The 26,701-nt window shown below is 48.9% G+C and overlaps 29 non-coding genes across 29 annotated transcripts; all 29 read right to left on the bottom strand.

Moving 5' to 3' along the window:
* Window positions 1–194: 194 nt before the first annotated feature.
* On the bottom strand, window positions 195–276 carry Trnas-gcu. Its single transcript has one exon. It is a non-coding gene; the product is annotated as a tRNA-Ser (tRNA).
* Window positions 277–1,115: 839 nt separating this feature from the next.
* Trnas-gcu lies at window positions 1,116–1,197 on the bottom strand. Its single transcript has one exon. It is a non-coding gene; the product is annotated as a tRNA-Ser (tRNA).
* An 839-nt stretch (window positions 1,198–2,036) lies between these two features.
* Window positions 2,037–2,118, bottom strand: Trnas-gcu. Its single transcript has one exon. It is a non-coding gene; the product is annotated as a tRNA-Ser (tRNA).
* An 839-nt stretch (window positions 2,119–2,957) lies between these two features.
* Window positions 2,958–3,039, bottom strand: Trnas-gcu. The gene has a single exon. It is a non-coding gene; the product is annotated as a tRNA-Ser (tRNA).
* Window positions 3,040–3,878: 839 nt separating this feature from the next.
* Trnas-gcu lies at window positions 3,879–3,960 on the bottom strand. Its single transcript has one exon. It is a non-coding gene; the product is annotated as a tRNA-Ser (tRNA).
* An 839-nt stretch (window positions 3,961–4,799) lies between these two features.
* Trnas-gcu lies at window positions 4,800–4,881 on the bottom strand. Its single transcript has one exon. It is a non-coding gene; the product is annotated as a tRNA-Ser (tRNA).
* Window positions 4,882–5,720: 839 nt separating this feature from the next.
* On the bottom strand, window positions 5,721–5,802 carry Trnas-gcu. Its single transcript has one exon. It is a non-coding gene; the product is annotated as a tRNA-Ser (tRNA).
* An 839-nt stretch (window positions 5,803–6,641) lies between these two features.
* Trnas-gcu lies at window positions 6,642–6,723 on the bottom strand. The gene has a single exon. It is a non-coding gene; the product is annotated as a tRNA-Ser (tRNA).
* An 839-nt stretch (window positions 6,724–7,562) lies between these two features.
* Window positions 7,563–7,644, bottom strand: Trnas-gcu. The gene has a single exon. It is a non-coding gene; the product is annotated as a tRNA-Ser (tRNA).
* An 839-nt stretch (window positions 7,645–8,483) lies between these two features.
* Window positions 8,484–8,565, bottom strand: Trnas-gcu. The gene has a single exon. It is a non-coding gene; the product is annotated as a tRNA-Ser (tRNA).
* Window positions 8,566–9,404: 839 nt separating this feature from the next.
* On the bottom strand, window positions 9,405–9,486 carry Trnas-gcu. The gene has a single exon. It is a non-coding gene; the product is annotated as a tRNA-Ser (tRNA).
* Window positions 9,487–10,325: 839 nt separating this feature from the next.
* Window positions 10,326–10,407, bottom strand: Trnas-gcu. Its single transcript has one exon. It is a non-coding gene; the product is annotated as a tRNA-Ser (tRNA).
* Window positions 10,408–11,246: 839 nt separating this feature from the next.
* On the bottom strand, window positions 11,247–11,328 carry Trnas-gcu. The gene has a single exon. It is a non-coding gene; the product is annotated as a tRNA-Ser (tRNA).
* An 839-nt stretch (window positions 11,329–12,167) lies between these two features.
* Trnas-gcu lies at window positions 12,168–12,249 on the bottom strand. The gene has a single exon. It is a non-coding gene; the product is annotated as a tRNA-Ser (tRNA).
* Window positions 12,250–13,088: 839 nt separating this feature from the next.
* Trnas-gcu lies at window positions 13,089–13,170 on the bottom strand. The gene has a single exon. It is a non-coding gene; the product is annotated as a tRNA-Ser (tRNA).
* An 839-nt stretch (window positions 13,171–14,009) lies between these two features.
* Trnas-gcu lies at window positions 14,010–14,091 on the bottom strand. Its single transcript has one exon. It is a non-coding gene; the product is annotated as a tRNA-Ser (tRNA).
* Window positions 14,092–14,930: 839 nt separating this feature from the next.
* Trnas-gcu lies at window positions 14,931–15,012 on the bottom strand. The gene has a single exon. It is a non-coding gene; the product is annotated as a tRNA-Ser (tRNA).
* Window positions 15,013–15,851: 839 nt separating this feature from the next.
* Trnas-gcu lies at window positions 15,852–15,933 on the bottom strand. The gene has a single exon. It is a non-coding gene; the product is annotated as a tRNA-Ser (tRNA).
* Window positions 15,934–16,772: 839 nt separating this feature from the next.
* Trnas-gcu lies at window positions 16,773–16,854 on the bottom strand. Its single transcript has one exon. It is a non-coding gene; the product is annotated as a tRNA-Ser (tRNA).
* Window positions 16,855–17,693: 839 nt separating this feature from the next.
* Window positions 17,694–17,775, bottom strand: Trnas-gcu. The gene has a single exon. It is a non-coding gene; the product is annotated as a tRNA-Ser (tRNA).
* An 839-nt stretch (window positions 17,776–18,614) lies between these two features.
* Window positions 18,615–18,696, bottom strand: Trnas-gcu. Its single transcript has one exon. It is a non-coding gene; the product is annotated as a tRNA-Ser (tRNA).
* An 839-nt stretch (window positions 18,697–19,535) lies between these two features.
* On the bottom strand, window positions 19,536–19,617 carry Trnas-gcu. The gene has a single exon. It is a non-coding gene; the product is annotated as a tRNA-Ser (tRNA).
* Window positions 19,618–20,456: 839 nt separating this feature from the next.
* Window positions 20,457–20,538, bottom strand: Trnas-gcu. The gene has a single exon. It is a non-coding gene; the product is annotated as a tRNA-Ser (tRNA).
* An 839-nt stretch (window positions 20,539–21,377) lies between these two features.
* Trnas-gcu lies at window positions 21,378–21,459 on the bottom strand. The gene has a single exon. It is a non-coding gene; the product is annotated as a tRNA-Ser (tRNA).
* An 839-nt stretch (window positions 21,460–22,298) lies between these two features.
* Trnas-gcu lies at window positions 22,299–22,380 on the bottom strand. The gene has a single exon. It is a non-coding gene; the product is annotated as a tRNA-Ser (tRNA).
* An 839-nt stretch (window positions 22,381–23,219) lies between these two features.
* Window positions 23,220–23,301, bottom strand: Trnas-gcu. Its single transcript has one exon. It is a non-coding gene; the product is annotated as a tRNA-Ser (tRNA).
* Window positions 23,302–24,140: 839 nt separating this feature from the next.
* Trnas-gcu lies at window positions 24,141–24,222 on the bottom strand. Its single transcript has one exon. It is a non-coding gene; the product is annotated as a tRNA-Ser (tRNA).
* Window positions 24,223–25,061: 839 nt separating this feature from the next.
* Window positions 25,062–25,143, bottom strand: Trnas-gcu. Its single transcript has one exon. It is a non-coding gene; the product is annotated as a tRNA-Ser (tRNA).
* An 839-nt stretch (window positions 25,144–25,982) lies between these two features.
* Window positions 25,983–26,064, bottom strand: Trnas-gcu. The gene has a single exon. It is a non-coding gene; the product is annotated as a tRNA-Ser (tRNA).
* Window positions 26,065–26,701: the final 637 nt, after the last annotated feature.

Below are 26,701 nucleotides of genomic sequence, written 5' to 3'. Positions count from 1 at the left end.
TTTGTAGATCTCGAAATGACGTTTAATTCGAAGGGCATACGCTATGGAATGTTGTGCGCTTTCATCTGGTAGGCAGTTTTGTCTCGTATTTCATACACACGCTATCTGCCACGTACACGCATCGTTGTTACTACTGAGTGGCGTTTCGCACGGAGAAGGAGTGACCGCAAACGCGTGCTTCACGTAAAGTTCATCGACGAGGATGGGATTCGAACCCACGCGTGCAGAGCACATTGGATTAGCAGGCCAACGCCTTAACCACTCGGCCACCTCGTCTGCTGGTACAACAGCTGTGTCTTGGGCTAGTGCTTGCGGAAAGAAGACATTTGTCGATTCGAAAACGCATTCAAAACATTGTACTGGGCCGGTGTTAACGTCTTATGCCAAGCTCCAGTGCAGCCGACCAAGCTCCCACTCGCGAATCGTTTAATGACAGCATCCGTCCACGTCGATATCCGATCGGGGCAAAATCACCGGCCCACCTATTTACCGCAGGAATAAGCATTGTATCGACATGCAGTGTCGTCTAATGCAAATGAGAAAGGTGCTGTGCATTCTTTTCCCCGACTTACTGCAACGAAACGTACAGCTCGATACGCTACACTGATATTGCTTGCAAGGTTTTGACGTTCCCCCTAGCCCAAGATTGTCCTGCTGTTTGCGATGGAGCTTGGTGTTTGGTCGGCCACTAGCGACGGATGGATGCAAAGTCAAGTCTCTCCAGTAGGCCCTGCCAAATCGCTTCTGTAGATGGCGGCCTCACTTGAAACTAACTGTCGGAAGGCGACAGTTGTGCTACAGATGGATTATTATAGGCTCGATACGTTAAAATGACTGCGACAGGTATGCACTTAAATATAAATAAGAGCTCGTCGTTCGCAAATACCAACATACTCTTAGCTGCAGCCGAAATTTGATTGGCTTGTAGATCTCGAAATGATGTTTAATTCGAAGGGCATACGCTATGGAATGTTGTGCGCTTTCATCTGGTAGGCAGTTTTGTCTCGTATTTCATACACACGCTATCTGCCACGTACAAGCGTCGTTGTTACTACTGAGTGGCGTTTCGCACGGAGAAGGAGTGACCGCAAACGCGTGCTTCACGTAAAGTTCATCGACGAGGATGGGATTCGAACCCACGCGTGCAGAGCACATTGGATTAGCAGTCCAACGCCTTAACCACTCGGCCACCTCGTCTGCTGGTACAACAGCTGTGTCTTGGGCTAGTGCTTGCGGAAAGAAGACATTTGTCGATTCGAAAACGCATTCAAAACATCGTACTGGGCCGGTGCTAACGTCTTATGCCAAGCTGCAGTGCAGCCGACCAAGCTCCCACTCGCGAATCGTTTAATGACAGCATCCGTCCACGTCGATATCCGATCGGGGCAAAATCACCGGCCCACCTATTTACCGCAGGAATAGGCATTGTATCGACATGCAGTGTCGTCTAATGCAAATGAGAAAGGTGCTGTGCATTCTTTTCCACGACTTACTGCAACGAAACGTACAGCTCGATACGCTACACTGATATTGCTTGCAAGGTTTTGACGTTCCCCCTAGCCCAAGATTGTCCTGCTGTTTGCGATGGAGCTTGGTGTTTGGTCGGCCACTAGCGACGGATGGCTGCAGAGTCAAGTCTCTCCAGTAGGCCCTGCCAAATCGCTTCTGTAGATGGCGGCCTCACTTGAAACTAACTGTCGGAAGGCGACAGTTGTGCTACAGATGGATTATTATAGGCTCGATACGTTAAAATGACTGCGACAGGTATGCACTTAAATATAAATAAGAGCTCGTCGTTCGCAAATACCAACATACTCTTAGCTGCAGCCGAAATTTGATTGGTTTGTAGATCTCGAAATGACGTTTAATTCGAAGGGCATACGCTATGGAATGTTGTGCGCTTTCATCTGGTAGGCAGTTTTGTCTCGTATTTCATACACACGCTATCTGCCACGTACACGCATCGTTGTTACTACTGAGTGGCGTTTCGCACGGAGAAGGAGTGACCGCAAACGCGTGCTTCACGTAAAGTTCATCGACGAGGATGGGATTCGAACCCACGCGTGCAGAGCACATTGGATTAGCAGGCCAACGCCTTAACCACTCGGCCACCTCGTCTGCTGGTACAACAGCTGTGTCTTGGGCTAGTGCTTGCGGAAAGAAGACATTTGTCGATTCGAAAACGCATTCAAAACATTGTACTGGGCCGGTGTTAACGTCTTATGCCAAGCTCCAGTGCAGCCGACCAAGCTCCCACTCGCGAATCGTTTAATGACAGCATCCGTCCACGTCGATATCCGATCGGGGCAAAATCACCGGCCCACCTATTTACCGCAGGAATAAGCATTGTATCGACATGCAGTGTCGTCTAATGCAAATGAGAAAGGTGCTGTGCATTCTTTTCCCCGACTTACTGCAACGAAACGTACAGCTCGATACGCTACACTGATATTGCTTGCAAGGTTTTGACGTTCCCCCTAGCCCAAGATTGTCCTGCTGTTTGCGATGGAGCTTGGTGTTTGGTCGGCCACTAGCGACGGATGGATGCAAAGTCAAGTCTCTCCAGTAGGCCCTGCCAAATCGCTTCTGTAGATGGCGGCCTCACTTGAAACTAACTGTCGGAAGGCGACAGTTGTGCTACAGATGGATTATTATAGGCTCGATACGTTAAAATGACTGCGACAGGTATGCACTTAAATATAAATAAGAGCTCGTCGTTCGCAAATACCAACATACTCTTAGCTGCAGCCGAAATTTGATTGGCTTGTAGATCTCGAAATGATGTTTAATTCGAAGGGCATACGCTATGGAATGTTGTGCGCTTTCATCTGGTAGGCAGTTTTGTCTCGTATTTCATACACACGCTATCTGCCACGTACAAGCGTCGTTGTTACTACTGAGTGGCGTTTCGCACGGAGAAGGAGTGACCGCAAACGCGTGCTTCACGTAAAGTTCATCGACGAGGATGGGATTCGAACCCACGCGTGCAGAGCACATTGGATTAGCAGTCCAACGCCTTAACCACTCGGCCACCTCGTCTGCTGGTACAACAGCTGTGTCTTGGGCTAGTGCTTGCGGAAAGAAGACATTTGTCGATTCGAAAACGCATTCAAAACATCGTACTGGGCCGGTGCTAACGTCTTATGCCAAGCTGCAGTGCAGCCGACCAAGCTCCCACTCGCGAATCGTTTAATGACAGCATCCGTCCACGTCGATATCCGATCGGGGCAAAATCACCGGCCCACCTATTTACCGCAGGAATAGGCATTGTATCGACATGCAGTGTCGTCTAATGCAAATGAGAAAGGTGCTGTGCATTCTTTTCCACGACTTACTGCAACGAAACGTACAGCTCGATACGCTACACTGATATTGCTTGCAAGGTTTTGACGTTCCCCCTAGCCCAAGATTGTCCTGCTGTTTGCGATGGAGCTTGGTGTTTGGTCGGCCACTAGCGACGGATGGCTGCAGAGTCAAGTCTCTCCAGTAGGCCCTGCCAAATCGCTTCTGTAGATGGCGGCCTCACTTGAAACTAACTGTCGGAAGGCGACAGTTGTGCTACAGATGGATTATTATAGGCTCGATACGTTAAAATGACTGCGACAGGTATGCACTTAAATATAAATAAGAGCTCGTCGTTCGCAAATACCAACATACTCTTAGCTGCAGCCGAAATTTGATTGGTTTGTAGATCTCGAAATGACGTTTAATTCGAAGGGCATACGCTATGGAATGTTGTGCGCTTTCATCTGGTAGGCAGTTTTGTCTCGTATTTCATACACACGCTATCTGCCACGTACACGCATCGTTGTTACTACTGAGTGGCGTTTCGCACGGAGAAGGAGTGACCGCAAACGCGTGCTTCACGTAAAGTTCATCGACGAGGATGGGATTCGAACCCACGCGTGCAGAGCACATTGGATTAGCAGGCCAACGCCTTAACCACTCGGCCACCTCGTCTGCTGGTACAACAGCTGTGTCTTGGGCTAGTGCTTGCGGAAAGAAGACATTTGTCGATTCGAAAACGCATTCAAAACATTGTACTGGGCCGGTGTTAACGTCTTATGCCAAGCTCCAGTGCAGCCGACCAAGCTCCCACTCGCGAATCGTTTAATGACAGCATCCGTCCACGTCGATATCCGATCGGGGCAAAATCACCGGCCCACCTATTTACCGCAGGAATAAGCATTGTATCGACATGCAGTGTCGTCTAATGCAAATGAGAAAGGTGCTGTGCATTCTTTTCCCCGACTTACTGCAACGAAACGTACAGCTCGATACGCTACACTGATATTGCTTGCAAGGTTTTGACGTTCCCCCTAGCCCAAGATTGTCCTGCTGTTTGCGATGGAGCTTGGTGTTTGGTCGGCCACTAGCGACGGATGGCTGCAAAGTCAAGTCTCTCCAGTAGGCCCTGCCAAATCGCTTCTGTAGATGGCGGCCTCACTTGAAACTAACTGTCGGAAGGCGACAGTTGTGCTACAGATGGATTATTATAGGCTCGATACGTTAAAATGACTGCGACAGGTATGCACTTAAATATAAATAAGAGCTCGTCGTTCGCAAATACCAACATACTCTTAGCTGCAGCCGAAATTTGATTGGTTTGTAGATCTCGAAATGATGTTTAATTCGAAGGGCATACGCTATGGAATGTTGTGCGCTTTCATCTGGTAGGCAGTTTTGTCTCGTATTTCATACACACGCTACCTGCTACGTACACGCGTCGTTGTTACTACTGAGTGGCGTTTCGCACGGAGAAGGAGTGACCGCAAACGCGTGCTTCACGTAAAATTCATCGACGAGGATGGGATTCGAACCCACGCGTGCAGAGCAAATTGGATTAGCAGTCCAACGCCTTAACCACTCGGCCACCTCGTCTGCTGGTACAACAGCTGTGTCTTGGGCTAGTGCTTGCGGAAAGAAGACATTTGTCGATTCGAAAACGCATTCAAAACATCGTACTGGGCCGGTGCTAACGTCTTATGCCAAGCTGCAGTGCAGCCGACCAAGCTCCCACTCGCGAATCGTTTAATGACAGCATCCGTCCACGTCGATATCCGATCGGGGCAAAATCACCGGCCCACCTATTTACCGCAGGAATAGGCATTGTATCGACATGCAGTGTCGTCTAATGCAAATGAGAAAGGTGCTGTGCATTCTTTTCCACGACTTACTGCAACGAAACGTACAGCTCGATACGCTACACTGATATTGCTTGCAAGGTTTTGACGTTCCCCCTAGCCCAAGATTGTCCTGCTGCTTGCGATGGAGCTTGGTGTTTGGTCGGCCACTAGCGACGGATAGCTGCAAAGTCAAGTCTCTCCAGTAGGCCCTGCCAAATCGCTTCTGTAGATGGCGGCCTCACTTGAAACTAACTGTCGGAAGGCGACAGTTGTGCTACAGATGGATTATTATAGGCTCGATACGTTAAAATGACTGCGACAGGTATGCACTTAAATATAAATAAGAGCTCGTCGTTCGCAAATACCAACATACTCTTAGCTGCAGCCGAAATTTGATTGGTTTGTAGATCTCGAAATGATGTTTAATTCGAAGGGCATACGCTATGGAATGTTGTGCGCTTTCATCTGGTAGGCAGTTTTGTCTCGTATTTCATACACACGCTATCTGCCACTTACACGCGTCGTTGTTACTACTGAATGGCGTTTCGCACGGAGAAGGAGTGACCGCAAACGCGTGCTTCACGTAAAGTTCATCGACGAGGATGGGATTCGAACCCACGCGTGCAGAGCACATTGGATTAGCAGTCCAACGCCTTAACCACTCGGCCACCTCGTCTGCTGGTACAACAGCTGTGTCTTGGGCTAGTGCTTGCGGAAAGAAGACATTTGTCGATTCGAAAACGCATTCAAAACATTGTACTGGGCCGGTGTTAACGTCTTATGCCAAGCTGCAGTGCAGCCGACCAAGCTCCCACTCGCGAATCGTTTAATGACAGCATCCGTCCACGTCGATATCCGATCGGGGCAAAATCACCGGCCCACCTATTTACCGCAGGAATAAGCATTGTATCGACATGCAGTGTCGTCTAATGCAAATGAGAAAGGTGCTGTGCATTCTTTTCCACGACTTACTGCAACGAAACGTACAGCTCGATACGCTACACTGATATTGCTTGCAAGGTTTTGACGTTCCCCCTAGCCCAAGATTGTCCTGCTGTTTGCGATGGAGCTTGGTGTTTGGTCGGCCACTAGCGACGGATGGCTGCAGAGTCAAGTCTCTCCAGTAGGCCCTGCCAAATCGCTTCTGTAGATGGCGGCCTCACTTGAAACTAACTGTCGGAAGGCGACAGTTGTGCTACAGATGGATTATTATAGGCTCGATACGTTAAAATGACTGCGACAGGTATGCACTTAAATATAAATAAGAGCTCGTCGTTCGCAAATACCAACATACTCTTAGCTGCAGCCGAAATTTGATTGGTTTGTAGATCTCGAAATGACGTTTAATTCGAAGGGCATACGCTATGGAATGTTGTGCGCTTTCATCTGGTAGGCAGTTTTGTCTCGTATTTCATACACACGCTATCTGCCACGTACACGCATCGTTGTTACTACTGAGTGGCGTTTCGCACGGAGAAGGAGTGACCGCAAACGCGTGCTTCACGTAAAGTTCATCGACGAGGATGGGATTCGAACCCACGCGTGCAGAGCACATTGGATTAGCAGGCCAACGCCTTAACCACTCGGCCACCTCGTCTGCTGGTACAACAGCTGTGTCTTGGGCTAGTGCTTGCGGAAAGAAGACATTTGTCGATTCGAAAACGCATTCAAAACATTGTACTGGGCCGGTGTTAACGTCTTATGCCAAGCTCCAGTGCAGCCGACCAAGCTCCCACTCGCGAATCGTTTAATGACAGCATCCGTCCACGTCGATATCCGATCGGGGCAAAATCACCGGCCCACCTATTTACCGCAGGAATAAGCATTGTATCGACATGCAGTGTCGTCTAATGCAAATGAGAAAGGTGCTGTGCATTCTTTTCCCCGACTTACTGCAACGAAACGTACAGCTCGATACGCTACACTGATATTGCTTGCAAGGTTTTGACGTTCCCCCTAGCCCAAGATTGTCCTGCTGTTTGCGATGGAGCTTGGTGTTTGGTCGGCCACTAGCGACGGATGGATGCAAAGTCAAGTCTCTCCAGTAGGCCCTGCCAAATCGCTTCTGTAGATGGCGGCCTCACTTGAAACTAACTGTCGGAAGGCGACAGTTGTGCTACAGATGGATTATTATAGGCTCGATACGTTAAAATGACTGCGACAGGTATGCACTTAAATATAAATAAGAGCTCGTCGTTCGCAAATACCAACATACTCTTAGCTGCAGCCGAAATTTGATTGGTTTGTAGATCTCGAAATGATGTTTAATTCGAAGGGCATACGCTATGGAATGTTGTGCGCTTTCATCTGGTAGGCAGTTTTGTCTCGTATTTCATACACACGCTACCTGCTACGTACACGCGTCGTTGTTACTACTGAGTGGCGTTTCGCACGGAGAAGGAGTGACCGCAAACGCGTGCTTCACGTAAAATTCATCGACGAGGATGGGATTCGAACCCACGCGTGCAGAGCAAATTGGATTAGCAGTCCAACGCCTTAACCACTCGGCCACCTCGTCTGCTGGTACAACAGCTGTGTCTTGGGCTAGTGCTTGCGGAAAGAAGACATTTGTCGATTCGAAAACGCATTCAAAACATCGTACTGGGCCGGTGCTAACGTCTTATGCCAAGCTGCAGTGCAGCCGACCAAGCTCCCACTCGCGAATCGTTTAATGACAGCATCCGTCCACGTCGATATCCGATCGGGGCAAAATCACCGGCCCACCTATTTACCGCAGGAATAGGCATTGTATCGACATGCAGTGTCGTCTAATGCAAATGAGAAAGGTGCTGTGCATTCTTTTCCACGACTTACTGCAACGAAACGTACAGCTCGATACGCTACACTGATATTGCTTGCAAGGTTTTGACGTTCCCCCTAGCCCAAGATTGTCCTGCTGCTTGCGATGGAGCTTGGTGTTTGGTCGGCCACTAGCGACGGATAGCTGCAAAGTCAAGTCTCTCCAGTAGGCCCTGCCAAATCGCTTCTGTAGATGGCGGCCTCACTTGAAACTAACTGTCGGAAGGCGACAGTTGTGCTACAGATGGATTATTATAGGCTCGATACGTTAAAATGACTGCGACAGGTATGCACTTAAATATAAATAAGAGCTCGTCGTTCGCAAATACCAACATACTCTTAGCTGCAGCCGAAATTTGATTGGTTTGTAGATCTCGAAATGATGTTTAATTCGAAGGGCATACGCTATGGAATGTTGTGCGCTTTCATCTGGTAGGCAGTTTTGTCTCGTATTTCATACACACGCTATCTGCCACGTACACGCGTCGTTGTTACTACTGAATGGCGTTTCGCACGGAGAAGGAGTGACCGCAAACGCGTGCTTCACGTAAAGTTCATCGACGAGGATGGGATTCGAACCCACGCGTGCAGAGCACATTGGATTAGCAGTCCAACGCCTTAACCACTCGGCCACCTCGTCTGCTGGTACAACAGCTGTGTCTTGGGCTAGTGCTTGCGGAAAGAAGACATTTGTCGATTCGAAAACGCATTCAAAACATTGTACTGGGCCGGTGTTAACGTCTTATGCCAAGCTGCAGTGCAGCCGACCAAGCTCCCACTCGCGAATCGTTTAATGACAGCATCCGTCCACGTCGATATCCGATCGGGGCAAAATCACCGGCCCACCTATTTACCGCAGGAATAAGCATTGTATCGACATGCAGTGTCGTCTAATGCAAATGAGAAAGGTGCTGTGCATTCTTTTCCACGACTTACTGCAACGAAACGTACAGCTCGATACGCTACACTGATATTGCTTGCAAGGTTTTGACGTTCCCCCTAGCCCAAGATTGTCCTGCTGTTTGCGATGGAGCTTGGTGTTTGGTCGGCCACTAGCGACGGATGGCTGCAGAGTCAAGTCTCTCCAGTAGGCCCTGCCAAATCGCTTCTGTAGATGGCGGCCTCACTTGAAACTAACTGTCGGAAGGCGACAGTTGTGCTACAGATGGATTATTATAGGCTCGATACGTTAAAATGACTGCGACAGGTATGCACTTAAATATAAATAAGAGCTCGTCGTTCGCAAATACCAACATACTCTTAGCTGCAGCCGAAATTTGATTGGTTTGTAGATCTCGAAATGATGTTTAATTCGAAGGGCATACGCTATGGAATGTTGTGCGCTTTCATCTGGTAGGCAGTTTTGTCTCGTATTTCATACACACGCTACCTGCTACGTACACGCGTCGTTGTTACTACTGAGTGGCGTTTCGCACGGAGAAGGAGTGACCGCAAACGCGTGCTTCACGTAAAATTCATCGACGAGGATGGGATTCGAACCCACGCGTGCAGAGCAAATTGGATTAGCAGTCCAACGCCTTAACCACTCGGCCACCTCGTCTGCTGGTACAACAGCTGTGTCTTGGGCTAGTGCTTGCGGAAAGAAGACATTTGTCGATTCGAAAACGCATTCAAAACATCGTACTGGGCCGGTGCTAACGTCTTATGCCAAGCTGCAGTGCAGCCGACCAAGCTCCCACTCGCGAATCGTTTAATGACAGCATCCGTCCACGTCGATATCCGATCGGGGCAAAATCACCGGCCCACCTATTTACCGCAGGAATAGGCATTGTATCGACATGCAGTGTCGTCTAATGCAAATGAGAAAGGTGCTGTGCATTCTTTTCCACGACTTACTGCAACGAAACGTACAGCTCGATACGCTACACTGATATTGCTTGCAAGGTTTTGACGTTCCCCCTAGCCCAAGATTGTCCTGCTGCTTGCGATGGAGCTTGGTGTTTGGTCGGCCACTAGCGACGGATAGCTGCAAAGTCAAGTCTCTCCAGTAGGCCCTGCCAAATCGCTTCTGTAGATGGCGGCCTCACTTGAAACTAACTGTCGGAAGGCGACAGTTGTGCTACAGATGGATTATTATAGGCTCGATACGTTAAAATGACTGCGACAGGTATGCACTTAAATATAAATAAGAGCTCGTCGTTCGCAAATACCAACATACTCTTAGCTGCAGCCGAAATTTGATTGGTTTGTAGATCTCGAAATGATGTTTAATTCGAAGGGCATACGCTATGGAATGTTGTGCGCTTTCATCTGGTAGGCAGTTTTGTCTCGTATTTCATACACACGCTATCTGCCACGTACACGCGTCGTTGTTACTACTGAATGGCGTTTCGCACGGAGAAGGAGTGACCGCAAACGCGTGCTTCACGTAAAGTTCATCGACGAGGATGGGATTCGAACCCACGCGTGCAGAGCACATTGGATTAGCAGTCCAACGCCTTAACCACTCGGCCACCTCGTCTGCTGGTACAACAGCTGTGTCTTGGGCTAGTGCTTGCGGAAAGAAGACATTTGTCGATTCGAAAACGCATTCAAAACATTGTACTGGGCCGGTGTTAACGTCTTATGCCAAGCTGCAGTGCAGCCGACCAAGCTCCCACTCGCGAATCGTTTAATGACAGCATCCGTCCACGTCGATATCCGATCGGGGCAAAATCACCGGCCCACCTATTTACCGCAGGAATAAGCATTGTATCGACATGCAGTGTCGTCTAATGCAAATGAGAAAGGTGCTGTGCATTCTTTTCCACGACTTACTGCAACGAAACGTACAGCTCGATACGCTACACTGATATTGCTTGCAAGGTTTTGACGTTCCCCCTAGCCCAAGATTGTCCTGCTGTTTGCGATGGAGCTTGGTGTTTGGTCGGCCACTAGCGACGGATGGCTGCAGAGTCAAGTCTCTCCAGTAGGCCCTGCCAAATCGCTTCTGTAGATGGCGGCCTCACTTGAAACTAACTGTCGGAAGGCGACAGTTGTGCTACAGATGGATTATTATAGGCTCGATACGTTAAAATGACTGCGACAGGTATGCACTTAAATATAAATAAGAGCTCGTCGTTCGCAAATACCAACATACTCTTAGCTGCAGCCGAAATTTGATTGGTTTGTAGATCTCGAAATGATGTTTAATTCGAAGGGCATACGCTATGGAATGTTGTGCGCTTTCATCTGGTAGGCAGTTTTGTCTCGTATTTCATACACACGCTATCTGCCACGTACACGCGTCGTTGTTACTACTGAGTGGCGTTTCGCACGGAGAAGGAGTGACCGCAAACGCGTGCTTCACGTAAAGTTCATCGACGAGGATGGGATTCGAACCCACGCGTGCGGAGCACATTGGATTAGCAGTCCAACGCCTTAACCACTCGGCCACCTCGTCTGCTGGTACAACAGCTGTGTCTTGGTCTAGTGCTTGCGGAAAGAAGACATTTGTCGATTCGAAAACGCATTCAAAAAATTGTACTGGGCCGGTGTTAACGTCTTATGCCAAGCTGCAGTGCAGCCGACCAAGCTCCCACTCGCGAATCGTTTAGTGACAGCATCCGTCCACGTCGATATCCGATCGGGGCAAAATCACCGGCCCACCTATTTACCGCAGGAATAAGCATTGTATCGACATGCAGTGTCGTCTAATGCAAATGAGAAAGGTGCTGTGCATTCTTTTCCACGACTTACTGCAACGAAACGTACAGCTCGATACGCTACACTGATATTGCTTGCAAGGTTTTGACGTTCCCCCTAGCCCAAGATTGTCCTGCTGTTTGCGATGGAGCTTGGTGTTTGGTCGGCCACTAGCGACGGATGGCTGCAAAGTCAAGTCTCTCCAGTAGGCCCTGCCAAATCGCTTCTGTAGATGGCGGCCTAACTTGAAACCAACTGTCGGAGGGCGACAGTTGTGCTACAGATGGATTATTATAGGCTCGATACGTTAAAATGACTGCGACAGGTATGCACTTAAATATAAATAAGAGCTCGTCGTTCGCAAATACCAACATACTCTTAGCTGCAGCCGAAATTTGATTGGTTTGTAGATCTCGAAATGATGTTTAATTCGAAGGGCATACGCTATGGAATGTTGTGCGCTTTCATCTGGTAGGCAGTTTTGTCTCGTATTTCATACACACGCTATCTGCCACGTACACGCGTCGTTGTTACTACTGAGTGGCGTTTCGCACGGAGAAGGAGTGACCGCAAACGCGTGCTTCACGTAAAATTCATCGACGAGGATGGGATTCGAACCCACGCGTGCAGAGCACATTGGATTAGCAGTCCAACGCCTTAACCACTCGGCCACCTCGTCTGCTGGTACAACAGCTGTGTCTTGGGCTAGTGCTTGCGGAAAGAAGACATTCGTCGATTCGAAAACGCATTCAAAACATCGTACTGGGCCGGTGTTAACGTCTTATGCCAAGCTGCAGTGCAGCCGACCAAGCTCCCACTCGCGAATCGTTTAATGACAGCATCCGTCCACGTCGATATCCGATCGGGGCAAAATCACCGGCCCACCTATTTACCGCAGGAATAAGCATTGTATCGACATGCAGTGTCGTCTAATGCAAATGAGAAAGGTGCTGTGCATTCTTTTCCACGACTTACTGCAACGAAACGTACAGCTCGATACGCTACACTGATATTGCTTGCAAGGTTTTGACGTTCCCCCTAGCCCAAGATTGTCCTGCTGTTTGCGATGGAGCTTGGTGTTTGGTCGGCCACTAGCGACGGATGGCTGCAAAGTCAAGTCTCTCCAGTAGGCCCTGCCAAATCGCTTCTCTAGATGGCGGCCTCACTTGAAACTATCTGTCGGAAGGCGACAGTTGTGCTACAGATGGATTATTATAGGCTCGATACGTTAAAATGACTGCGACAGGTATGCACTTAAATATAAATAAGAGCTCGTCGTTCGCAAATACCAACATACTCTTAGCTGCAGCCGAAATTTGATTGGTTTGTAGATCTCGAAATGATGTTTAATTGGAAGGGCATACGCTATGGAATGTTGTGCGCTTTCATCTGGTAGGCAGTTTTGTCTCGTATTTCATACACACGCTATCTGCCACGTACACGCGTCGTTGTTACTACTGAGTGGCGTTTCGCACGGAGAAGGAGTGACCGCAAACGCGTGCTTCACGTAAAGTTCATCGACGAGGATGGGATTCGAACCCACGCGTGCAGAGCACATTGGATTAGCAGTCCAACGCCTTAACCACTCGGCCACCTCGTCTGCTGGTACAACAGCTGTGTCTTGGGCTAGTGCTTGCGGAAAGAAGACATTTGTCGATTCGAAAACGCATTCAAAACATTGTACTGGGCCGGTGTTAACGTCTTATGCCAAGCTGCAGTGCAGCCGACCAAGCTCCCACTCGCGAATCGTTTAGTGACAGCATCCGTCCACGTCGATATCCGATCGGGGCAAAATCGCCGGCCCACCTATTTACCGCAGGAATAAGCATTGTATCGACATGCAGTGTCGTCTAATGCAAATGAGAAAGGTGCTGTGCATTCTTTTCCACGACTTACTGCAACGAAACGTACAGCTCGATACGCTACACTGATATTGCTTGCAAGGTTTTGACGTTCCCCCTAGCCCAAGATTGTCCTGCTGTTTGCGATGGAGCTTGGTGTTTGGTCGGCCACTAGCGACGGATGGCTGCAAAGTCAAGTCTCTCCAGTAGGCCCTGCCAAATCGCTTCTCTAGATGGCGGCCTCACTTGAAACTATCTGTCGGAAGGCGACAGTTGTGCTACAGATGGATTATTATAGGCTCGATACGTTAAAATGACTGCGACAGGTATGCACTTAAATATAAATAAGAGCTCGTCGTTCGCAAATACCAACATACTCTTAGCTGCAGCCGAAATTTGATTGGTTTGTAGATCTCGAAATGATGTTTAATTCGAAGGGCATACGCTATGGAATGTTGTGCGCTTTCATCTGGTAGGCAGTTTTGTCTCGTATTTCATACACACGCTATCTGCCACGTACACGCGTCGTTGTTACTACTGAGTGGCGTTTCGCACGGAGAAGGAGTGACCGCAAACGCGTGCTTCACGTAAAGTTCATCGACGAGGATGGGATTCGAACCCACGCGTGCAGAGCACATTGGATTAGCAGTCCAACGCCTTAACCACTCGGCCACCTCCTCTGCTGGTACAACAGCTGTGTCTTGGGCTAGTGCTTGCGGAAAGAAGACATTTGTCGATTCGAAAACGCATTCAAAACATTGTACTGGGCCGGTGTTAACGTCTTATGCCAAGCTGCAGTGCAGCCGACCAAGCTCCCACTCGCGAATCGTTTAGTGACAGCATCCGTCCACGTCGATATCCGATCGGGGCAAAATCACCGGCCCACCTATTTACCGCAGGAATAAGCATTGTATCGACATGCAGTGTCGTCTAATGCAAATGAGAAAGGTGCTGTGCATTCTTTTCCACGACTTACTGCAACGAAACGTACAGCTCGATACGCTACACTGATATTGCTTGCAAGGTTTTGACGTTCCCCCTAGCCCAAGATTGTCCTGCTGTTTGCGATGGAGCTTGGTGTTTGGTCGGCCACTAGCGACGGATGGCTGCAAAGTCAAGTCTCTCCAGTAGGCCCTGCCAAATCGCTTCTGTAGATGGCGGCCTCACTTGAAACTAACTGTCGGAAGGCGACAGTTGTGCTACAGATGGATTATTATGGGCTCGATACGTTAAAATGACTGCGACAGGTATGCACTTAAATATAAATAAGAGCTCGTCGTTCGCAAATACCAACATACTCTTAGCTGCAGCCGAAATTTGATTGGTTTGTAGATCTCGAAATGATGTTTAATTCGAAGGGCATACGCTATGGAATGTTGTGCGCTTTCATCTGGTAGGCAGTTTTGTCTCGTATTTCATACACACGCTATCTGCCACGTACACGCGTCGTTGTTACTACTGAGTGGCGTTTCGCACGGAGAAGGAGTGACCGCAAACGCGTGCTTCACGTAAAATTCATCGACGAGGATGGGATTCGAACCCACGCGTGCAGAGCACATTGGATTAGCAGTCCAACGCCTTAACCACTCGGCCACCTCGTCTGCTGGTACAACAGCTGTGTCTTGGGCTAGTGCTTGCCGAAAGAAGACATTTGTCGATTCGAAAACGCATTCAAAACATCGTACTGGGCCGGTGTTAACGTCTTATGCCAAGCTGCAGTGCAGCCGACCAAGCTCCCACTCGCGAATCGTTTAATGACAGCATCCGTCCACGTCGATATCCGATCGGGGCAAAATCACCGGCCCACCTATTTACCGCAGGAATAAGCATTGTATCGACATGCAGTGTCGTCTAATGCAAATGAGAAAGGTGCTGTGCATTCTTTTCCACGACTTACTGCAACGAAACGTACAGCTCGATACGCTACACTGATATTGCTTGCAAGGTTTTGACGTTCCCCCTAGCCCAAGATTGTCCTGCTGTTTGCGATGGAGCTTGGTGTTTGGTCGGCCACTAGCGACGGATGGCTGCAAAGTCAAGTCTCTCCAGTAGGCCCTGCCAAATCGCTTCTGTAGATGGCGGCCTCACTTGAAACTAACTGTCGGAAGGCGACAGTTGTGCTACAGATGGATTATTATAGGCTCGATACGTTAAAATGACTGCGACAGGTATGCACTTAAATATAAATAAGAGCTCGTCGTTCGCAAATACCAACATACTCTTAGCTGCAGCCGAAATTTGATTGGTTTGTAGATCTCGAAATGATGTTTAATTCGAAGGGCATACGCTATGGAATGTTGTGCGCTTTCATCTGGTAGGCAGTTTTGTCTCGTATTTCATACACACGCTATCTGCCACGTACACGCGTCGTTGTTACTACTGAGTGGCGTTTCGCACGGAGAAGGAGTGACCGCAAACGCGTGCTTCACGTAAAGTTCATCGACGAGGATGGGATTCGAACCCACGCGTGCAGAGCACATTGGATTAGCAGTCCAACGCCTTAACCACTCGGCCACCTCGTCTGCTGGTACAACAGCTGTGTCTTGGGCTAGTGCTTGCGGAAAGAAGACATTTGTCGATTCGAAAACGCATTAAAAACATTGTACTGGGCCGGTGTTAACGTCTTATGCCAAGCTGCAGTGCAGCCGACCAAGCTCCCACTCGCGAATCGTTTAGTGACAGCATCCGTCCACGTCGATATCCGATCGGGGCAAAATCACCGGCCCACCTATTTACCGCAGGAATAAGCATTGTATCGACATGCAGTGTCGTCTAATGCAAATGAGAAAGGTGCTGTGCATTCTTTTCCACGACTTACTGCAACGAAACGTACAGCTCGATACGCTACACTGATATTGCTTGCAAGGTTTTGACGTTCCCCCTAGCCCAAGATTGTCCTGCTGTTTGCGATGGAGCTTGGTGTTTGGTCGGCCACTAGCGACGGATGGATGCAAAGTCAAGTCTCTCCAGTAGGCCCTGCCAAATCGCTTCTGTAGATGGCGGCCTCACTTGAAACTAACTGTCGGAAGGCGACAGTTGTGCTACAGATGGATTATTATGGGCTCGATACGTTAAAATGACTGCGACAGGTATGCACTTAAATATAAATAAGAGCTCGTCGTTCGCAAATACCAACATACTCTTAGCTGCAGCCGAAATTTGATTGGTTTGTAGATCTCGAAATGATGTTTAATTCGAAGGGCATACGCTATGGAATGTTGTGCGCTTTCATCTGGTAGGCAGTTTTGTCTCGTATTTCATACACACGCTATCTGCCACGTACACGCGTCGTTGTTACTACTGAGTGGCGTTTCGCACGGAGAAGGAGTGACCGCAAACGCGTGCTTCACGTAAAATTCATCGACGAGGATGGGATTCGAACCCACGCGTGCAGAGCACATTGGATTAGCAGTCCAACGCCTTAACCACTCGGCCACCTCGTCTGCTGGTACAACAGCTGTGTCTTGGGCTAGTGCTTGCCGAAAGAAGACATTTGTCGATTCGAAAACGCATTCAAAACATCGTACTGGGCCGGTGTTAACGTCTTATGCCAAGCTGCAGTGCAGCCGACCAAGCTCCCACTCGCGAATCGTTTAATGACAGCATCCGTCCACGTCGATATCCGATCGGGGCAAAATCACCGGCCCACCTATTTACCGCAGGAATAAGCATTGTATCGACATGCAGTGTCGTCTAATGCAAATGAGAAAGGTGCTGTGCATTCTTTTCCACGACTTACTGCAACGAAACGTACAGCTCGATACGCTACACTGATATTGCTTGCAAGGTTTTGACGTTCCCCCTAGCCCAAGATTGTCCTGCTGTTTGCGATGGAGCTTGGTGTTTGGTCGGCCACTAGCGACGGATGGCTGCAAAGTCAAGTCTCTCCAGTAGGCCCTGCCAAATCGCTTCTGTAGATGGCGGCCTCACTTGAAACTAACTGTCGGAAGGCGACAGTTGTGCTACAGATGGATTATTATAGGCTCGATACGTTAAAATGACTGCGACAGGTATGCACTTAAATATAAATAAGAGCTCGTCGTTCGCAAATACCAACATACTCTTAGCTGCAGCCGAAATTTGATTGGTTTGTAGATCTCGAAATGATGTTTAATTCGAAGGGCATACGCTATGGAATGTTGTGCGCTTTCATCTGGTAGGCAGTTTTGTCTCGTATTTCATACACACGCTATCTGCCACGTACACGCGTCGTTGTTACTACTGAGTGGCGTTTCGCACGGAGAAGGAGTGACCGCAAACGCGTGCTTCACGTAAAGTTCATCGACGAGGATGGGATTCGAACCCACGCGTGCAGAGCACATTGGATTAGCAGTCCAACGCCTTAACCACTCGGCCACCTCGTCTGCTGGTACAACAGCTGTGTCTTGGGCTAGTGCTTGCGGAAAGAAGACATTTGTCGATTCGAAAACGCATTCAAAACATTGTACTGGGCCGGTGTTAACGTCTTATGCCAAGCTGCAGTGCAGCCGACCAAGCTCCCACTCGCGAATCGTTTAGTGACAGCATCCGTCCACGTCGATATCCGATCGGGGCAAAATCACCGGCCCACCTATTTACCGCAGGAATAAGCATTGTATCGACATGCAGTGTCGTCTAATGCAAATGAGAAAGGTGCTGTGCATTCTTTTCCACGACTTACTGCAACGAAACGTACAGCTCGATACGCTACACTGATATTGCTTGCAAGGTTTTGACGTTCCCCCTAGCCCAAGATTGTCCTGCTGTTTGCGATGGAGCTTGGTGTTTGGTCGGCCACTAGCGACGGATGGATGCAAAGTCAAGTCTCTCCAGTAGGCCCTGCCAAATCGCTTCTGTAGATGGCGGCCTCACTTGAAACTAACTGTCGGAAGGCGACAGTTGTGCTACAGATGGATTATTATGGGCTCGATACGTTAAAATGACTGCGACAGGTATGCACTTAAATATAAATAAGAGCTCGTCGTTCGCAAATACCAACATACTCTTAGCTGCAGCCGAAATTTGATTGGTTTGTAGATCTCGAAATGATGTTTAATTCGAAGGGCATACGCTATGGAATGTTGTGCGCTTTCATCTGGTAGGCAGTTTTGTCTCGTATTTCATACACACGCTATCTGCCACGTACACGCGTCGTTGTTACTACTGAGTGGCGTTTCGCACGGAGAAGGAGTGACCGCAAACGCGTGCTTCACGTAAAATTCATCGACGAGGATGGGATTCGAACCCACGCGTGCAGAGCACATTGGATTAGCAGTCCAACGCCTTAACCACTCGGCCACCTCGTCTGCTGGTACAACAGCTGTGTCTTGGGCTAGTGCTTGCCGAAAGAAGACATTTGTCGATTCGAAAACGCATTCAAAACATCGTACTGGGCCGGTGTTAACGTCTTATGCCAAGCTGCAGTGCAGCCGACCAAGCTCCCACTCGCGAATCGTTTAATGACAGCATCCGTCCACGTCGATATCCGATCGGGGCAAAATCACCGGCCCACCTATTTACCGCAGGAATAAGCATTGTATCGACATGCAGTGTCGTCTAATGCAAATGAGAAAGGTGCTGTGCATTCTTTTCCACGACTTACTGCAACGAAACGTACAGCTCGATACGCTACACTGATATTGCTTGCAAGGTTTTGACGTTCCCCCTAGCCCAAGATTGTCCTGCTGTTTGCGATGGAGCTTGGTGTTTGGTCGGCCACTAGCGACGGATGGCTGCAAAGTCAAGTCTCTCCAGTAGGCCCTGCCAAATCGCTTCTGTAGATGGCGGCCTCACTTGAAACTAACTGTCGGAAGGCGACAGTTGTGCTACAGATGGATTATTATAGGCTCGATACGTTAAAATGACTGCGACAGGTATGCACTTAAATATAAATAAGAGCTCGTCGTTCGCAAATACCAACATACTCTTAGCTGCAGCCGAAATTTGATTGGTTTGTAGATCTCGAAATGATGTTTAATTCGAAGGGCATACGCTATGGAATGTTGTGCGCTTTCATCTGGTAGGCAGTTTTGTCTCGTATTTCATACACACGCTATCTGCCACGTACACGCGTCGTTGTTACTACTGAGTGGCGTTTCGCACGGAGAAGGAGTGACCGCAAACGCGTGCTTCACGTAAAATTCATCGACGAGGATGGGATTCGAACCCACGCGTGCAGAGCACATTGGATTAGCAGTCCAACGCCTTAACCACTCGGCCACCTCGTCTGCTGGTACAACAGCTGTGTCTTGGGCTAGTGCTTGCCGAAAGAAGACATTTGTCGATTCGAAAACGCATTCAAAACATCGTACTGGGCCGGTGTTAACGTCTTATGCCAAGCTGCAGTGCAGCCGACCAAGCTCCCACTCGCGAATCGTTTAATGACAGCATCCGTCCACGTCGATATCCGATCGGGGCAAAATCACCGGCCCACCTATTTACCGCAGGAATAAGCATTGTATCGACATGCAGTGTCGTCTAATGCAAATGAGAAAGGTGCTGTGCATTCTTTTCCACGACTTACTGCAACGAAACGTACAGCTCGATACGCTACACTGATATTGCTTGCAAGGTTTTGACGTTCCCCCTAGCCCAAGATTGTCCTGCTGTTTGCGATGGAGCTTGGTGTTTGGTCGGCCACTAGCGACGGATGGCTGCAAAGTCAAGTCTCTCCAGTAGGCCCTGCCAAATCGCTTCTGTAGATGGCGGCCTCACTTGAAACTAACTGTCGGAAGGCGACAGTTGTGCTACAGATGGATTATTATAGGCTCGATACGTTAAAATGACTGCGACAGGTATGCACTTAAATATAAATAAGAGCTCGTCGTTCGCAAATACCAACATACTCTTAGCTGCAGCCGAAATTTGATTGGTTTGTAGATCTCGAAATGATGTTTAATTCGAAGGGCATACGCTATGGAATGTTGTGCGCTTTCATCTGGTAGGCAGTTTTGTCTCGTATTTCATACACACGCTATCTGCCACGTACACGCGTCGTTGTTACTACTGAGTGGCGTTTCGCACGGAGAAGGAGTGACCGCAAACGCGTGCTTCACGTAAAGTTCATCGACGAGGATGGGATTCGAACCCACGCGTGCAGAGCACATTGGATTAGCAGTCCAACGCCTTAACCACTCGGCCACCTCGTCTGCTGGTACAACAGCTGTGTCTTGGGCTAGTGCTTGCGGAAAGAAGACATTTGTCGATTCGAAAACGCATTAAAAACATTGTACTGGGCCGGTGTTAACGTCTTATGCCAAGCTGCAGTGCAGCCGACCAAGCTCCCACTCGCGAATCGTTTAGTGACAGCATCCGTCCACGTCGATATCCGATCGGGGCAAAATCACCGGCCCACCTATTTACCGCAGGAATAAGCATTGTATCGACATGCAGTGTCGTCTAATGCAAATGAGAAAGGTGCTGTGCATTCTTTTCCACGACTTACTGCAACGAAACGTACAGCTCGATACGCTACACTGATATTGCTTGCAAGGTTTTGACGTTCCCCCTAGCCCAAGATTGTCCTGCTGTTTGCGATGGAGCTTGGTGTTTGGTCGGCCACTAGCGACGGATGGATGCAAAGTCAAGTCTCTCCAGTAGGCCCTGCCAAATCGCTTCTGTAGATGGCGGCCTCACTTGAAACTAACTGTCGGAAGGCGACAGTTGTGCTACAGATGGATTATTATGGGCTCGATACGTTAAAATGACTGCGACAGGTATGCACTTAAATATAAATAAGAGCTCGTCGTTCGCAAATACCAACATACTCTTAGCTGCAGCCGAAATTTGATTGGTTTGTAGATCTCGAAATGATGTTTAATTCGAAGGGCATACGCTATGGAATGTTGTGCGCTTTCATCTGGTAGGCAGTTTTGTCTCGTATTTCATACACACGCTATCTGCCACGTACACGCGTCGTTGTTACTACTGAGTGGCGTTTCGCACGGAGAAGGAGTGACCGCAAACGCGTGCTTCACGTAAAATTCATCGACGAGGATGGGATTCGAACCCACGCGTGCAGAGCACATTGGATTAGCAGTCCAACGCCTTAACCACTCGGCCACCTCGTCTGCTGGTACAACAGCTGTGTCTTGGGCTAGTGCTTGCCGAAAGAAGACATTTGTCGATTCGAAAACGCATTCAAAACATCGTACTGGGCCGGTGTTAACGTCTTATGCCAAGCTGCAGTGCAGCCGACCAAGCTCCCACTCGCGAATCGTTTAATGACAGCATCCGTCCACGTCGATATCCGATCGGGGCAAAATCACCGGCCCACCTATTTACCGCAGGAATAAGCATTGTATCGACATGCAGTGTCGTCTAATGCAAATGAGAAAGGTGCTGTGCATTCTTTTCCACGACTTACTGCAACGAAACGTACAGCTCGATACGCTACACTGATATTGCTTGCAAGGTTTTGACGTTCCCCCTAGCCCAAGATTGTCCTGCTGTTTGCGATGGAGCTTGGTGTTTGGTCGGCCACTAGCGACGGATGGCTGCAAAGTCAAGTCTCTCCAGTAGGCCCTGCCAAATCGCTTCTGTAGATGGCGGCCTCACTTGAAACTAACTGTCGGAAGGCGACAGTTGTGCTACAGATGGATTATTATAGGCTCGATACGTTAAAATGACTGCGACAGGTATGCACTTAAATATAAATAAGAGCTCGTCGTTCGCAAATACCAACATACTCTTAGCTGCAGCCGAAATTTGATTGGTTTGTAGATCTCGAAATGATGTTTAATTCGAAGGGCATACGCTATGGAATGTTGTGCGCTTTCATCTGGTAGGCAGTTTTGTCTCGTATTTCATACACACGCTATCTGCCACGTACACGCGTCGTTGTTACTACTGAGTGGCGTTTCGCACGGAGAAGGAGTGACCGCAAACGCGTGCTTCACGTAAAGTTCATCGACGAGGATGGGATTCGAACCCACGCGTGCAGAGCACATTGGATTAGCAGTCCAACGCCTTAACCACTCGGCCACCTCGTCTGCTGGTACAACAGCTGTGTCTTGGGCTAGTGCTTGCGGAAAGAAGACATTTGTCGATTCGAAAACGCATTCAAAACATTGTACTGGGCCGGTGTTAACGTCTTATGCCAAGCTGCAGTGCAGCCGACCAAGCTCCCACTCGCGAATCGTTTAGTGACAGCATCCGTCCACGTCGATATCCGATCGGGGCAAAATCACCGGCCCACCTATTTACCGCAGGAATAAGCATTGTATCGACATGCAGTGTCGTCTAATGCAAATGAGAAAGGTGCTGTGCATTCTTTTCCACGACTTACTGCAACGAAACGTACAGCTCGATACGCTACACTGATATTGCTTGCAAGGTTTTGACGTTCCCCCTAGCCCAAGATTGTCCTGCTGTTTGCGATGGAGCTTGGTGTTTGGTCGGCCACTAGCGACGGATGGATGCAAAGTCAAGTCTCTCCAGTAGGCCCTGCCAAATCGCTTCTGTAGATGGCGGCCTCACTTGAAACTAACTGTCGGAAGGCGACAGTTGTGCTACAGATGGATTATTATGGGCTCGATACGTTAAAATGACTGCGACAGGTATGCACTTAAATATAAATAAGAGCTCGTCGTTCGCAAATACCAACATACTCTTAGCTGCAGCCGAAATTTGATTGGTTTGTAGATCTCGAAATGATGTTTAATTCGAAGGGCATACGCTATGGAATGTTGTGCGCTTTCATCTGGTAGGCAGTTTTGTCTCGTATTTCATACACACGCTATCTGCCACGTACACGCGTCGTTGTTACTACTGAGTGGCGTTTCGCACGGAGAAGGAGTGACCGCAAACGCGTGCTTCACGTAAAATTCATCGACGAGGATGGGATTCGAACCCACGCGTGCAGAGCACATTGGATTAGCAGTCCAACGCCTTAACCACTCGGCCACCTCGTCTGCTGGTACAACAGCTGTGTCTTGGGCTAGTGCTTGCCGAAAGAAGACATTTGTCGATTCGAAAACGCATTCAAAACATCGTACTGGGCCGGTGTTAACGTCTTATGCCAAGCTGCAGTGCAGCCGACCAAGCTCCCACTCGCGAATCGTTTAATGACAGCATCCGTCCACGTCGATATCCGATCGGGGCAAAATCACCGGCCCACCTATTTACCGCAGGAATAAGCATTGTATCGACATGCAGTGTCGTCTAATGCAAATGAGAAAGGTGCTGTGCATTCTTTTCCACGACTTACTGCAACGAAACGTACAGCTCGATACGCTACACTGATATTGCTTGCAAGGTTTTGACGTTCCCCCTAGCCCAAGATTGTCCTGCTGTTTGCGATGGAGCTTGGTGTTTGGTCGGCCACTAGCGACGGATGGCTGCAAAGTCAAGTCTCTCCAGTAGGCCCTGCCAAATCGCTTCTGTAGATGGCGGCCTCACTTGAAACTAACTGTCGGAAGGCGACAGTTGTGCTACAGATGGATTATTATAGGCTCGATACGTTAAAATGACTGCGACAGGTATGCACTTAAATATAAATAAGAGCTCGTCGTTCGCAAATACCAACATACTCTTAGCTGCAGCCGAAATTTGATTGGTTTGTAGATCTCGAAATGATGTTTAATTCGAAGGGCATACGCTATGGAATGTTGTGCGCTTTCATCTGGTAGGCAGTTTTGTCTCGTATTTCATACACACGCTATCTGCCACGTACACGCGTCGTTGTTACTACTGAGTGGCGTTTCGCACGGAGAAGGAGTGACCGCAAACGCGTGCTTCACGTAAAGTTCATCGACGAGGATGGGATTCGAACCCACGCGTGCAGAGCACATTGGATTAGCAGTCCAACGCCTTAACCACTCGGCCACCTCGTCTGCTGGTACAACAGCTGTGTCTTGGGCTAGTGCTTGCGGAAAGAAGACATTTGTCGATTCGAAAACGCATTCAAAACATTGTACTGGGCCGGTGTTAACGTCTTATGCCAAGCTGCAGTGCAGCCGACCAAGCTCCCACTCGCGAATCGTTTAGTGACAGCATCCGTCCACGTCGATATCCGATCGGGGCAAAATCACCGGCCCACCTATTTACCGCAGGAATAAGCATTGTATCGACATGCAGTGTCGTCTAATGCAAATGAGAAAGGTGCTGTGCATTCTTTTCCACGACTTACTGCAACGAAACGTACAGCTCGATACGCTACACTGATATTGCTTGCAAGGTTTTGACGTTCCCCCTAGCCCAAGATTGTCCTGCTGTTTGCGATGGAGCTTGGTGTTTGGTCGGCCACTAGCGACGGATGGATGCAAAGTCAAGTCTCTCCAGTAGGCCCTGCCAAATCGCTTCTGTAGATGGCGGCCTCACTTGAAACTAACTGTCGGAAGGCGACAGTTGTGCTACAGATGGATTATTATGGGCTCGATACGTTAAAATGACTGCGACAGGTATGCACTTAAATATAAATAAGAGCTCGTCGTTCGCAAATACCAACATACTCTTAGCTGCAGCCGAAATTTGATTGGTTTGTAGATCTCGAAATGATGTTTAATTCGAAGGGCATACGCTATGGAATGTTGTGCGCTTTCATCTGGTAGGCAGTTTTGTCTCGTATTTCATACACACGCTATCTGCCACGTACACGCGTCGTTGTTACTACTGAGTGGCGTTTCGCACGGAGAAGGAGTGACCGCAAACGCGTGCTTCACGTAAAATTCATCGACGAGGATGGGATTCGAACCCACGCGTGCAGAGCACATTGGATTAGCAGTCCAACGCCTTAACCACTCGGCCACCTCGTCTGCTGGTACAACAGCTGTGTCTTGGGCTAGTGCTTGCCGAAAGAAGACATTTGTCGATTCGAAAACGCATTCAAAACATCGTACTGGGCCGGTGTTAACGTCTTATGCCAAGCTGCAGTGCAGCCGACCAAGCTCCCACTCGCGAATCGTTTAATGACAGCATCCGTCCACGTCGATATCCGATCGGGGCAAAATCACCGGCCCACCTATTTACCGCAGGAATAAGCATTGTATCGACATGCAGTGTCGTCTAATGCAAATGAGAAAGGTGCTGTGCATTCTTTTCCACGACTTACTGCAACGAAACGTACAGCTCGATACGCTACACTGATATTGCTTGCAAGGTTTTGACGTTCCCCCTAGCCCAAGATTGTCCTGCTGTTTGCGATGGAGCTTGGTGTTTGGTCGGCCACTAGCGACGGATGGCTGCAAAGTCAAGTCTCTCCAGTAGGCCCTGCCAAATCGCTTCTGTAGATGGCGGCCTCACTTGAAACTAACTGTCGGAAGGCGACAGTTGTGCTACAGATGGATTATTATGGGCTCGATACGTTAAAATGACTGCGACAGGTATGCACTTAAATATAAATAAGAGCTCGTCGTTCGCAAATACCAACATACTCTTAGCTGCAGCCGAAATTTGATTGGTTTGTAGATCTCGAAATGATGTCTAATTCGAAGGGCATACGCTATGGAATGTTGTGCGCTTTCATCTGGTAGGCAGTTTTGTCTCGTATTTCATACACACGCTATCTGCCACGTACACGCGTCGTTGTTACTACTGAGTGGCGTTTCGCACGGAGAAGGAGTGACCGCAAACGCGTGCTTCACGTAAAATTCATCGACGAGGATGGGATTCGAACCCACGCGTGCAGAGCACATTGGATTAGCAGTCCAACGCCTTAACCACTCGGCCACCTCGTCTGCTGGTACAACAGCTGTGTCTTGGGCTAGTGCTTGCCGAAAGAAGACATTTGTCGATTCGAAAACGCATTCAAAACATCGTACTGGGCCGGTGTTAACGTCTTATGCCAAGCTGCAGTGCAGCCGACCAAGCTCCCACTCGCGAATCGTTTAATGACAGCATCCGTCCACGTCGATATCCGATCGGGGCAAAATCACCGGCCCACCTATTTACCGCAGGAATAAGCATTGTATCGACATGCAGTGTCGTCTAATGCAAATGAGAAAGGTGCTGTGCATTCTTTTCCACGACTTACTGCAACGAAACGTACAGCTCGATACGCTACACTGATATTGCTTGCAAGGTTTTGACGTTCCCCCTAGCCCAAGATTGTCCTGCTGTTTGCGATGGAGCTTGGTGTTTGGTCGGCCACTAGCGACGGATGGCTGCAAAGTCAAGTCTCTCCAGTAGGCCCTGCCAAATCGCTTCTGTAGATGGCGGCCTCACTTGAAACTAACTGTCGGAAGGCGACAGTTGTGCTACAGATGGATTATTATAGGCTCGATACGTTAAAATGACTGCGACAGGTATGCACTTAAATATAAATAAGAGCTCGTCGTTCGCAAATACCAACATACTCTTAGCTGCAGCCGAAAT

The sequence above is a fragment of the Schistocerca piceifrons genome, chromosome 2, assembly GCF_021461385.2.
Source record: "Schistocerca piceifrons isolate TAMUIC-IGC-003096 chromosome 2, iqSchPice1.1, whole genome shotgun sequence".
Classification (NCBI taxonomy): Eukaryota; Metazoa; Arthropoda; class Insecta; order Orthoptera; family Acrididae; genus Schistocerca; species Schistocerca piceifrons.
Note: the sequence above shows the minus strand (reverse complement) of the source record. Positions and strands in the feature narration are given on the sequence as shown.